The sequence below is a fragment of the Festucalex cinctus genome, chromosome 16 (genome assembly GCF_051991245.1).
Source record: "Festucalex cinctus isolate MCC-2025b chromosome 16, RoL_Fcin_1.0, whole genome shotgun sequence".
NCBI lineage: Eukaryota > Metazoa > Chordata > Actinopteri > Syngnathiformes > Syngnathidae > Festucalex > Festucalex cinctus.
This window is the reverse complement of record NC_135426.1, coordinates 1,047,914-1,060,011: the sequence shown is the minus strand read 5'-3', so window position 1 is coordinate 1,060,011 and position 12,098 is coordinate 1,047,914. Positions and strand designations below refer to the sequence as shown.

The following is a 12,098-nucleotide window of genomic DNA, read 5'->3' as shown; positions in this document are numbered from 1 at the left end:
TTAAAATAAAAGAAAAAGACGAAAGGCCCCCTGATGCATTTTTGTCACGTGATAGCACGTTATCACAACAAACACACTTTTTTATTTTTTTTGCTTTGTTTTTGTCAGTTGGTCAGTTCATTCAAAGTCTCGCTTCTTTTCAGTCTAATTGTCAAAAAAAAAAAAAAAAAAAAAGCCCAAGGCTTGGTTAGTCGACTTTTTGTGCAAGACGGATGCAAATAGTTGGATGTGGTCTGAGGCAGGCCACATGTCTTGTCATCCAACATTCAAACAAGTCCCAGGCTGTGTTACAAGTAAGTCTCAAGCAGGTCCCAGCAGGACTTGGCTAGACTAGATCAGAGATTCTCTCCACTCAAGCAGATCCCGGGACTTCGGGGTAAGACTGGAGTACATCATTAGGAGCCAATACTCATTTTTTTGGGCCCAAGACTCAAGTTTGATGGTCCAAAATGAATGTCATATTGTCTAAAGCTCAAGCAGGCGATGCAGACCTCGAGTAGAATTTGGATGTTGGGGTTCAAGGGTCAAGCAAATTCCAGGTATTAGCATCCAAGACTCTGATCTTCGGGTCCACGACGTGAGCAGGTCACAGGACGAAAGAAAGCAGTTCCCCGGTTTGATGGTCCAAGGGGCAAGCTGGGACTAGTTGATGTGGTTTTCAAAAAAATTTTGTTTCACAATCAACTGATTATGCAAAATCCAAATGACAAACAGGGAACACGCGTCACCAGGCTCAAGAGGGCCCCACGTTCCTTGCAAGTCACCGGGTGAGGGTCAAAAGTCGGGTTAGCTGGTCAGTCCCAGGTCCTGCGCTTCCAGCTGTGAGCGTGTTATGATGGGGGTGTGATAGGTGGCTTCCTTGCAGTCAGACATTACGAAAATTAATGAATGCTTTCTTATTATGACTGATAAATTGGAGTACTTGGAAAGTCAATCAAGGATGAATAATCTGGTGATGGATGGTATATTAGAATTTCCAGGGGAAACCTGGGCTCAATCAGAGGAAAAGGTGAAAAAGGTTTTTACTGAAAAATTACATCTGCAAGCGGAGATACAAGTGGAGAGGGCTCACCGCACAGGAAAACCAGGAGGGGGTGAAAGAATTAGACCAATTGTGGTGAAGTTTGCCAGATATAAGGACAGAGTTGCTGTACTTCAGAGGGCTAAGAATCTTAAAGGTACAAATATATTCATCAATGAAGATTATACTGATGCCGTCTAGCAAAAAAGACGAGAATTGATTCCCAAGATGAAAGCTGCTCGTGAGAGAGGCGATATTGCCTTTTTAAGACATGAAAAACTGATAATTCATCCCAGAGCCAGCACTCCAAAGTAGTAGAATGTAACTGAACGTGTTATTCTATTTTGAAGTTATTTTCTTTTGATTTATTTTATTTTAATTTTATTTAAATGTTAATTAAACTACCAAAAAAGGATTGAGATTTGCACACTTGAAGATCTGTAGTTTAAGAAATAAGATTGACGAAATAAGTACTATTCTGTATGAAAATGAAATACATATAATGGCTATTTCTGAAACACACTTGGATAACACCATAGCAGATTCAGAAGTGTCAGTACAAATGTATAATATATTCAGACTGGACAGAAATAGATTTGGAGGTGGCATTGCTTTTTTTCTCAAAAATAATGTAGCAAAAATCAGGAGAGATTTGTGTGTGGATGGTATTGAGGCCTTATGGCTTCAAATCCACATTTCACATCACAAACCCTTATTGGTAGGCTGTTGTTATAGGCCACCTTGTTCAAATATTGAGTATTTAAAAAACATATGCAGTATGTTGCAGAATGCAGCTGATAAAAATCAAGAAATATATTTTGCTGGAGATATGAATATCGATTGGTTCTCGGACAGTTGTAATTTGAAGAAGAAATTGAGAGATACAGCTACTGTATGTATACCTATTACAAATTATAAATGTGCCAACAAGAATTAATTTAAATGGTCATGGAACATTGTCATCTGTATTGATCATTTATTTACAAATAATAGTGATAAATGTTCAAAACCAGTGCCTGTGCCTGCTGGATTTAGTGATCATAATATTATTGCGATAACAATCAAAACAAAAGTTCCCAAATCTGGACCACAATTCATATTTAAAAGAATGTATAAAACATTTTGTAAGACAGACTTTACGAATGATGTACAAAAAGTTATTTTCTGAGATCTGTGATAAACATGTTCCAGTTAAAAAGTTGTCTATTCGCTCAGTTAGAGCCCCCTGGATAGATAATGAATTGAGATGCAGTATGAAGCAGAGAGATTTGCTGGAAAAAAAAACTGCTATTGTACTAAATAATACAGGGAATTGGCAAGCTTATAGGTCATTGAGGAATAAAGTTACTAAAATGAATAGACAAAAGAAAAAAACGTACTATCAATCCAAAATCATAAATTGCAAAAATGATAGTAAAAAATTATGGAAAACACTTAAAGAAGTTATAGGTAAAGATAAAGTAAATAAAATACCCGGCTTTCTGGAAATTGATAGTGAATATATTACTAAACCATTTGACATTGCAAATTATTTTAATAATTATTTCATTAACAAAGTAAACAACATAAGAATGCATATGTCGACTAGGTCTATCAACCTGTCAGATTATATAATTAAAAAAGAGATTATGGTGGATAAGGATTGTTGTTTTGAATTCAAAATGGTAAATATGGGTGAGCTTGAAAAACTGATTTTATCATTGAAATGTGATAAACCCTGTGGTATTGATAATTTAGATGCAAGATTATTACAACTTGCTGCCAGAACTGTGGTAGAGCCAATTTTCCATATATTTACATTATGCTTTCATGAATGTGTGTTTCAACAGTTATGGAAGACGGCAAAGGTAATTCATCTACTTAAAAACAATAGGGAGCAGTTTTCAGGACCAAAAAGTAGACCAATAAGTATTCTACCGGTTTTGAGTAAAATCTTCGAGGGAATATTATTTAAGCAAATTCAGCAGTATTTTGAAGAAAACTGAATTAATTCTGATTTCCAACATGCTTATAAGGCAGGATTTTCTACATGTACTGCTCTGACATCTCTCACTGATGACTGGTTAAAATGTATTGATAAAAAATTAATAGTAAGCACTGTACTGTTAGATTTTAGTGCAGCTTTTGATATTATTGATCATGAATTATTATTGATGAAGCTTCAAGCTTATAGGTTTAATTATACAGCAGTGAACCTTATAGGAAGTTATTTGGCAAACAGAAAATGTGTATTGTTTAATGGCACACTGTCAAACATTATTACACTTGAAACTGGTATTCCACAAGGTAGTTGTCTTGGGCCTCTCCTTTATTCCATCTTTGTTAATGATATGCCATTCATATTAAAAAATGCAAGTGTAATGATGTATGCAGATGACACCACAATTTATGTTGCTGCCGAAAATATTGGTGCTGTAAATAGCTTGCTTCAAGATGAACTGATGCAACTTTCCAATTGGGTCAATGAAAACAAGTTCAAAGTTAATGTCTTGCAGACAAAGTGTATTGTCTTTGGTACCAAACATGCCATAAGACTGAATCCTAGGCTATGTTTGTCTGTGAATGGGGCTGTCATAGAACAAGTGAAAAAAGACAAATTGTTGGGAGTTACTGTTGATGAAACTTTATCTTGGTCTTCTCACATCAATGATATTGTGTTTAAAATGAGTAGAAATATCACAAATATTATTAGGAGTACCTATTTGCTAAATGAAACTATAGTTAAATTGTTAATTAAGGCTTTAGTCCTGTCTCATTTGGACTATTGCCCAACAGTTTGGTCTAGTGCATCAAAACAAGATCTTTTAAAGCTTCAAATTATTCAGAATAGAGCGGCTCGTTTGGCCCTCTGCTGTTCAATTAAATGCAGTGTTGACAGCATGCATGTAAGACTCTCTTGGGTGATGGTGGATGATAGACTGGCATGTTGACTTATTTTGTTTTTAAAGGTACACTCAGTATTATACAGTGGCATCTAGTGGTGAAATAAAAAGTCATTCATTTAAAAAAAACAAATGTTTGTGTTAGTAGTAAGTAAAAAGATATGTTGTATCGCATAAACATACTTTTTTTAAATATAACGGTAAGTATATAAATCACTAATTATTTTACATGACCGCGCCTCACCTGCTAGTGTCCGCCATGTTTCGCCGCCATCTTTCTGCTACGGGTGCCGTCAACGACAAATTTCAGCGCTCCATTTCTTAACGCGTTTTTGGAACGCCCTTGCAGACGCACTTCCGGTTTGTATGGCGACCGCATGTACACGAAGAAGAAGAGTTTCCGGTCCCTGAAGAGAGCATTATCAAGCATCACAATTGCTTTGGGAATTTATTTTTATTTCAGCGCGACAAAACAAGAGTTTATATTGTAGCCGCATTTGCCAGATGGAGAGAAATGAGGAACAGACTAGGTTTGGGACGTGCCGGTGCCTTCGACTGCTTTCTACTTGACCGGTAAGTAAGAGTACATTTGTGTTTACGTTTTGAGAGCGAGAGAAAAAGTATACACCGTACTAATTAATACGATGTTCGTACCTTTGTTTTACGATCACTGTAGCTGTTGATTAGCAACTCCGCACCACTCGAACGATTTCGTTATGTAGCTACTTGCTTTGAAAAAATAAAAAGATTCCCGCTGGCACGTTATATTTAGAGTAAATGCGCAAGTTATTGTGTAATGTAATGTAACTGTGATTTCGGAGGTATATTTGCCCATAACTTCAATGGAGAATCTAAAGCATACTGTATCAGTGGAGGAGTTGAAAATTATTATTTTCGTTGTGGTTGGTGAAAATAGTGTTCTCGAAATTAATTTTCGGCAGGGAATAACTTTCTGGACTTAAATGCTGGCTGTACCGTAAGCACTGCTAGAGTCTGAACTCTCTCACTCAAGTGTGTACTGGTCCATTGTGTAATTGGGTGCACAAGAATTTACAGGCTGCTACGTTTTCCACGGAAACTCGACAAGCAAGCAGCCTTTGCATATTCTATGCAGTCAAGTTACTTTTATCAAGCTAATACAATGTTTTGGGCCCAAAAACTAAAGATCTTAGCTCTATTTTGGGGGCTTTGTTGGAAAGTTGGTGACATATAGTAGTATCATCAATTATTTTATTTTATTTTATAATTTTGTTTTTGTTTGTGTCACACTAGATCAACAGCCAAACTTGAGGGGTTCCAGAACCATATTCTGATGTATACAAGCATTCATGCACCGTTTAAATACATCACCGACCTGCAAGAAAAAAAAATATCAAGGGGAGAGTCAGCAGCCAAATTGGAATGCCCCGAATGAGGACACTTGAATGGAGGACCCCAGAAGGCTTCGGTGTTGTACCACCAGTATCTCCACCTACCATATCTGAGCTGCAACAAACTGAAGTCAGCCGACGTCTTGGTATGTCATTTACATATGGACGGCATTGCACACTACATTAACTTTTTGTGTGAAGCAATACGGAATGGTCACATGTACAAGCACCACTTGTTTTACACAGGACCTGCTGACCAGGTGTCTGAAGCCATGGAGTGACTCCTCCCTCACTTTCCTCAGCAAGCCTTTGAAGAATATGATATCATCGTTGGTGGGAACATGCCCTCACTCCATAACATGTACTTGGTGCAGTCAAGGAGCATGTAAAACTTAATAAAACCAGCAAACATTGAAGTGACTTCATTTTTACTGCAGTCTGTTCACACAATCAATGGACAAGCCTTCCTTAATTTTCCCCCAATAACATCATAGAGTAGGCGAAAAGTAGTGTTACAGATCATACTATGTGTTCGGGAGAGTTTGAGGAATGTTGCAATGTTAATGGGGGACAATGTCAGCACACACACACACACACAAAAAAAAAACATCATGGTATTGAGTTAATCAGATATTTTAGCTGTGTACAACACATACCTGCTCTGTAACACTACTTTTGGCCCAAACCTGTATGTCTATTTTCCATATTTTGAAATGCACAGCGTATTGGTAAATTTCTGGAACAACTGCAATTCATGTAGCTCATTATATTCTAACAGCATTTTTTTTTTTTTTTTTAGTTAATATGTTCATTTCATGCAGACTTTTATTTTACTTTATTTTATTTATTCATTTTCATGTACTGTACCTTACATTCATTGGCCAATGAAGAATTCCTTGTCATTGCAAGCATTTATAATAATTCTCCAGGCTTTTGATGTTTTACATTTCTGGTCATGTAAAATAGTGTTAGATTAGGTGTCGAATGAACACTGCATGTTGACGCCAAAGGAAATAGTATTTTTTAGTTATTCAAAATGTACAAATTAACACACAACAACAATATACAAGTTATACAAACTACAACAACAAGTGTCAGACATGGACTAATTATATGCCAGGTAAAAAAAACCTTTGTATTGTCCTCGAGGATCTGGGAAAGTGTCACTTATTTGCCACAAGTCACCAAGGTGCTGCAGTCTGGGATCCAGGTACAGGAAATCATGGTGGTGCTGATGTGTCAGCAATGTGTCAAAAAGTATTTCTTGGTGTCAGTCTATCAGCTGGACTTGGATATCTTCATGTTCCTCCATGGTCATTTCCTGTACGAGTCTCTGCAAGAAGGTAACAATTGTATGTCAGATGAGGTACCAAACAATGAACTGAAAGTCACTGAGCCAATGAAGTACATTATTACATGAGCAAGACTATTTGTGAAAGCCATGTAAATTCCTGCACATCGAAGTACAAGGAAGCTGTTGTATCTTCAATCAAAACTAATTAAGTTGCTTAGTGATATTTATTAGGTAAAATTGTTCAATATGGTGACAAATCGATATCTGAGTAAAGGGTTTCAAATGTTTTTGTAAGCAGCGCTTTTCTGAGTGGTTAGTAGCAACAAGACACGGGGGGAATTACGAGTCTGAGTTGCAGATGTGTAGTTCAGTTAACACCATTATTTTTGTACGATATACTAAACATATCAGCAAACGATGTAATCTAAATACCACATATTCCAAGCAAAGGTATGTTTTGAGCCATTCACATGCATGCTCGAATGGAATTATTTTTCCATGATGACATAATTGTACGTTACGAGACACCGCGTTCTCTTCCGTGTTCTCTTCCTCGTCGTCTCCCTTGCCCCCTCCTCGCCCTCTTTGAGATGGTCCACATGTCTATAAAACATAGAACATAACTGTGTGTTCTCTGTTGCATGGTTTAGTTGCACTAACAAATATGAACATAGATAGCCATTATCATTAGCTGACGTACAGTATTTCCTAACAATGCCGACAAAAATATTAATTCTGAAATTAAATGACTAAATCACAAATATTAGGGATCTGTACAGTATGTCTAACAAATGCAATTCACTTACGTCATCACTCGAGGGAATACCAGAAGTTGTTTGCGTTCTGTTCCGGTGAAATTGGTGGTAGGCTGTTGAAGTAGGGTCTCTCTGGGACGCTGTAGTTCGTGTGCTTAAAATCATTGCATTATCTTGTTTGACCGATAGATGGCGGTCGTGAGCTACACACTGCGGCTTTAAGAAATATTTATATTTCTGGTAAACCTGGCTTCTTGTTTTCAACACTGCAATTTGTTTCTGAAGGGCATAGCTTTGATACTAGACAGGCCCTGGGTAATCACTTAACCTTGCCTATTCCCAGAACTAATGCACTTAAAAGAACAGTTATGTATAGAGCAATTTCATACTGGAACCATCAGCCTCTATACCTACATGTTATGGTTAAAACATTAGGTTTTAAAAGCAAATTAACAAAAGCAATAATTGGAAAAGAAATTATGAATGGTGTTGTATAACTTTGTATTAAAATGAACTAAGTGATATGTGAAATGTGAAAATTGGTAGTACAGTGTGATTCAAGCCTGTTAGCTGCAGGTTCCTTTTGTTTTTGTTTATTTTATGTATGTACTTTTGAATGTTTAAGTTAATTATGTTGATTATGGTGATTCTGATTTTGTAAAGAATATTATTTTATTTATAGTTTTGTGAGGGACCCCAGGAAGAATAGTTTTCACCACAGTGACTGAAAACTAATGGGGATCCCATTTTAAACAATAAACAATAGGTGGACCCAAAAGCGGAAAACACAAGCAGGAAGAGCAATGACAGGAATAATAACTTTATTGACTGACAGGAACGTGGACTGGCATGGCATTACGAGGAGCAGACTGGGCATGACGTGAAGACTACTGGGCAGGGCGTGAAGACTGGGCAGGGTGTGAAGGCTTGGCATAATGGGGAGACTTGGTGTGGCAAGGCGTGGAGACGTGGCGAGGCGTGGAGACTTGGCGTGGATGGCGTGGCGTGGATGACTTGGCGGGAAAAATAAACTCCACGTAGAGAACTGTGAGAGACGTAGTTAAACTTGATCAAACATAAATAAACCTAATTAGACGTAAGGAAACTGGAACCAACAAAGAGAAACAGCAGACTTGGACAGGACACTCAAAGACACTGCAACAAGAAAAGACAATGCTCCCACACCCGCTTGAAACAAACACCACTCCCTTATACCAACACTAATGAGACTAACAGGACACACCTGGGAGACACAGCAGGCAGAGGGAACCAAATCAGCAACACACACCGGGAAGGGAAGACACACGCATGTGGACAAGGTTAATGATAACGAGACTGGGGAAAAAACACACAAGAACACCAGACAACCAACACTCACCAAAATAAAACAAAAACCCAACCCAAACCAACTGAAACACGACAGAGCGGGTTCAAGATCACATCTGTCAAGCAAGCCCACTGCATTGGATGGATGCAAAACTAGAAAATAGAAGGCAGATAAGAGCAGATGTCTTGTAAAAGAGTCCAGACCTCCTGCCTACAAGCTCTACTCGTGACGTCTGTTAACTCAATAACCACAGTTGTTTTGAGAACAAGTTCTTTACTTCCATCCACATCGAATACCAGTCCAACAACCATGAACTTCCGTTACATCAAGCCGCCAAAAGAAAAGAAAAAACCCCCCCGAAAAATCTCACGGTATCTCCAAAACCTCACGTACAAGCGCTGTACTAAAAAACAACGCCCCCCCCCCCCCCCTTTTTTTTTTTAAAGTGCTACATTAATATAAATATGAATGTCTTACAGAAGATACATTGAAACAAGAAAAACAGTTCAAGATACATTGAAACAAGAAAAACTATAGTTAGAACATAGTATTTAGAGGTAACATTTAAATTTTAAGTTTGCAAACACCTTCACTAAGGACTCTTAAGAGGCCAAGTGCAGATGCCCCTGTTTTGGTTAAGCAGTTGGCAAGTTGTTCTTTGGTAGCTGACCAGACAATTTGCTGAACAGTCCCATAGAGCATCAGCTCCTTCACATTACTGATCTCAAGGCACAGTCTTTTCTCTGTAACAGACTTTGTGGATCGAGAAGAAAATGATTGTTTGTTACACACACAATGGGTACATTTCTTCATGAACAGTTACCATTTGTGATTTCTGAATACAGTGTTGCAAGAAAAACTGCACTGTCAATCCCATCTGCAAGAGCTAGTCTCTCCTGCTAATATACTCCGCCCAACTCTCCTGATCCGTTTTGACTGCCAAGATATGGGTGAGAATTTTCCATTTTAATAATAATGAAATGCCCACCCTGTGTACCACCATTAGAGAGGTTTCCGAGGGAGGAATCACTGAACACTACAAGTTTGAGGGAGCTGTTTTCTCCCATGTACTGAAAACTCAACCTGACACTCTCTGATTTAAGTTTTCTAATGAGCTTGTTCTCACAATGTAAAGTTTGAACTGTGGTATGTTTAGTATTAGATGCCAGGATAGACACGTCACACATCAAATCTTGTTGGCTCTGCCTTGCTACCCATAAGAATTGTCCTATCTTCAAATTTGAGCATGTCTATTTGTCTATTATTATACATGTCTATTATGTCGGTCAGTGGTGCTTCACGTTGTGTTGCACTGGTAGGATCTATTGTGATACTTTGCAGATGTTTTATGTATGTACTTTGATGTACCTGTATCTCATCTAGTAAAGAATGTATTTCCATTCCGAGGTAACTAAAGTCACTGTTCTCTTCCCTGCCAACTTGGAATGACATTTGTCATCAACCGAGAGATGACATTTGTGGAAAATACATCTGTGCCCCCCCAAATGAAATCATCTACATGCGATGCAAGGATTCCTGTCACCTGACCAAACTGGTCTAACCAGTAAAACACAGCTGGATCTACTTTTGACACAGTGGCTCCCAACTGTTGCATGGTGTCTCTGACTGTTGCACCAGTACAAAGAAGTATCTGTCAGACCATAAACACACTTTTTTAACTTCCAGATAGTCCCTTTGCTCTGTGCCTCCTGAGGAGGGCGGATGTAAATGTCCCTCGTTAGTGTCTTGCCTTGTAAAAAGGCTGCTTTAATGTCCATGGAATTCAGCTTGCCACTTGTTTTGACATATGACAGCCATGATCATCTTCAAAGACTCTGTACCACATGTAGGTGAGTCTTTGGGAAGGTCCTTGGTGTTCATCTCCTCAAAACCTCTTGCTACTAGTTGGGCCTTAGGCACAACACCAGCAGCTGTTTCCTTTAGTGTACACACCCACCTTGTTGAGATGCATTTCTGACCTTCATCTGTGACTACATCAAATACTTTTTTTTTTTTTTCCCCCCCAACTTGAAATCTCCTCATGTTTGGCTGGAAGAAACAGGTCCTCATAAACTACCAACACGTCATCTCCGATGTTGTTAGCACTTGCTTCCTCCTGCTCTGTCAGAATCACCTGTACACTGTCCATTGCTCCAAGATTGACCGATCCTGTTGTTCCGGCTTCTTCTTCTGGCTGGCTGAATTGCAAGTTGTACCAGTCTTTGTGTTTTCCAGTAGCTTTTCCTGCTCTGCTAAGAACAGTTCCGGTGTAACTTTGACCACTCTGTTAATCTTTATATGTAACCACTTCAGCTTAAAACCTTCATAACTTGACTGGGCTTGTTGTGGCATCCAAGACTGATCAAAACTGCCTCCTGCATTTGGCTCTGGGTCATGTGGGGTTTCAACAATATCAGCATTTTGAGATCCATTGTTCATTTCTATCGCTTCCTCATTCTCACATTCAGAGTCCCTGAGATCTGCTGCTGCTGTAGCTGGAGAATTTTCAACAGTTTCCATCTCTTGTTCTGTGTCAATGTCCACCTCTTTGGTTGGAGTATCATCCACTTTTCTCAGTCTGGTATGATGCACCCGCTCATATGCTCCACCGTGCCTCACAAATACAACAGTACCATCCTGGCCTATCACAACCCCTGGTCCTTTCCATTCATTACAGTCAATCCTCTTGTAGTAGGCCTTGTCTCCTGTATGATACCTGTCGTCAGATGGCCAGTCGCCTTGTCATGTGCAATGTCCAACACTGCACTTGCTCTCTTCAGTGATGCCTTGCTTAAAAGCATTGGTATATTTGAGGGGACAACCTCTGTTTCTATTTTGCACCTAGTTTGCCCTATTTTTGCTGGTAGGGTCACTTTTCTTGTGGAGTGAACTACTTTGCCATCACCAAATCTAAATGGCCTTGCACTTGTTTCACCCACTATTTTGTGCAACTCACTTTGTGGCAGTCCATTTGTGTAATCCTCAAGCCATTTCTCTCCACACACTGTTCTTGTGCAAGCTGTGTCAATCACTGCTGACCCCAGTGCTTCCACCATGAAGATTTCAGCGTGTGACAAAGTTTCATCGGAAAACAGTGATATTGCATTTTTCATAGTCATCTTTTTGTCCCTCATCTTTTGTGACTTCCACACTTTCTTTTTTATGTGGACAGTCCTTTGCCCTGTGATATGTACTTTTGACAAATTGCACACCTCGTTCTCCTGCCACGTTTATCAATTGGATTTGTACCTTGCATCGCTGTTTGAGGTTGTAGGCTGGTGAATTTGGTTTCACTTTTAAAAGGGTATCTCGTAAAATAGGCGCACTCACTGTTTGCGCTCATTTGCTGCACGCTGCCGCCCCCTTGTGTCGAAGTTGCGCCTCCAAAAATTCTCTTCAATGCTGATTTCATGTCTGCAAAGGAAACACTTAGGCAAGCTGTCAGCGCT

At 38.9% G+C, this 12,098-nt stretch overlaps 1 long non-coding RNA gene across 1 annotated transcript; it reads left to right on the top strand.

The window, feature by feature from the left end:
• Positions 1 to 3,986: 3,986 nt before the first annotated feature.
• Positions 3,987 to 7,703, top strand: LOC144003719 (uncharacterized). The gene is made up of 3 exons (XR_013279044.1): positions 3,987 to 4,476; positions 5,176 to 5,419; positions 5,520 to 7,703. It is a non-coding gene; the product is annotated as an uncharacterized LOC144003719 (long non-coding RNA).
• The last annotated feature ends 4,395 nt before the right edge of the window (positions 7,704 to 12,098 follow it).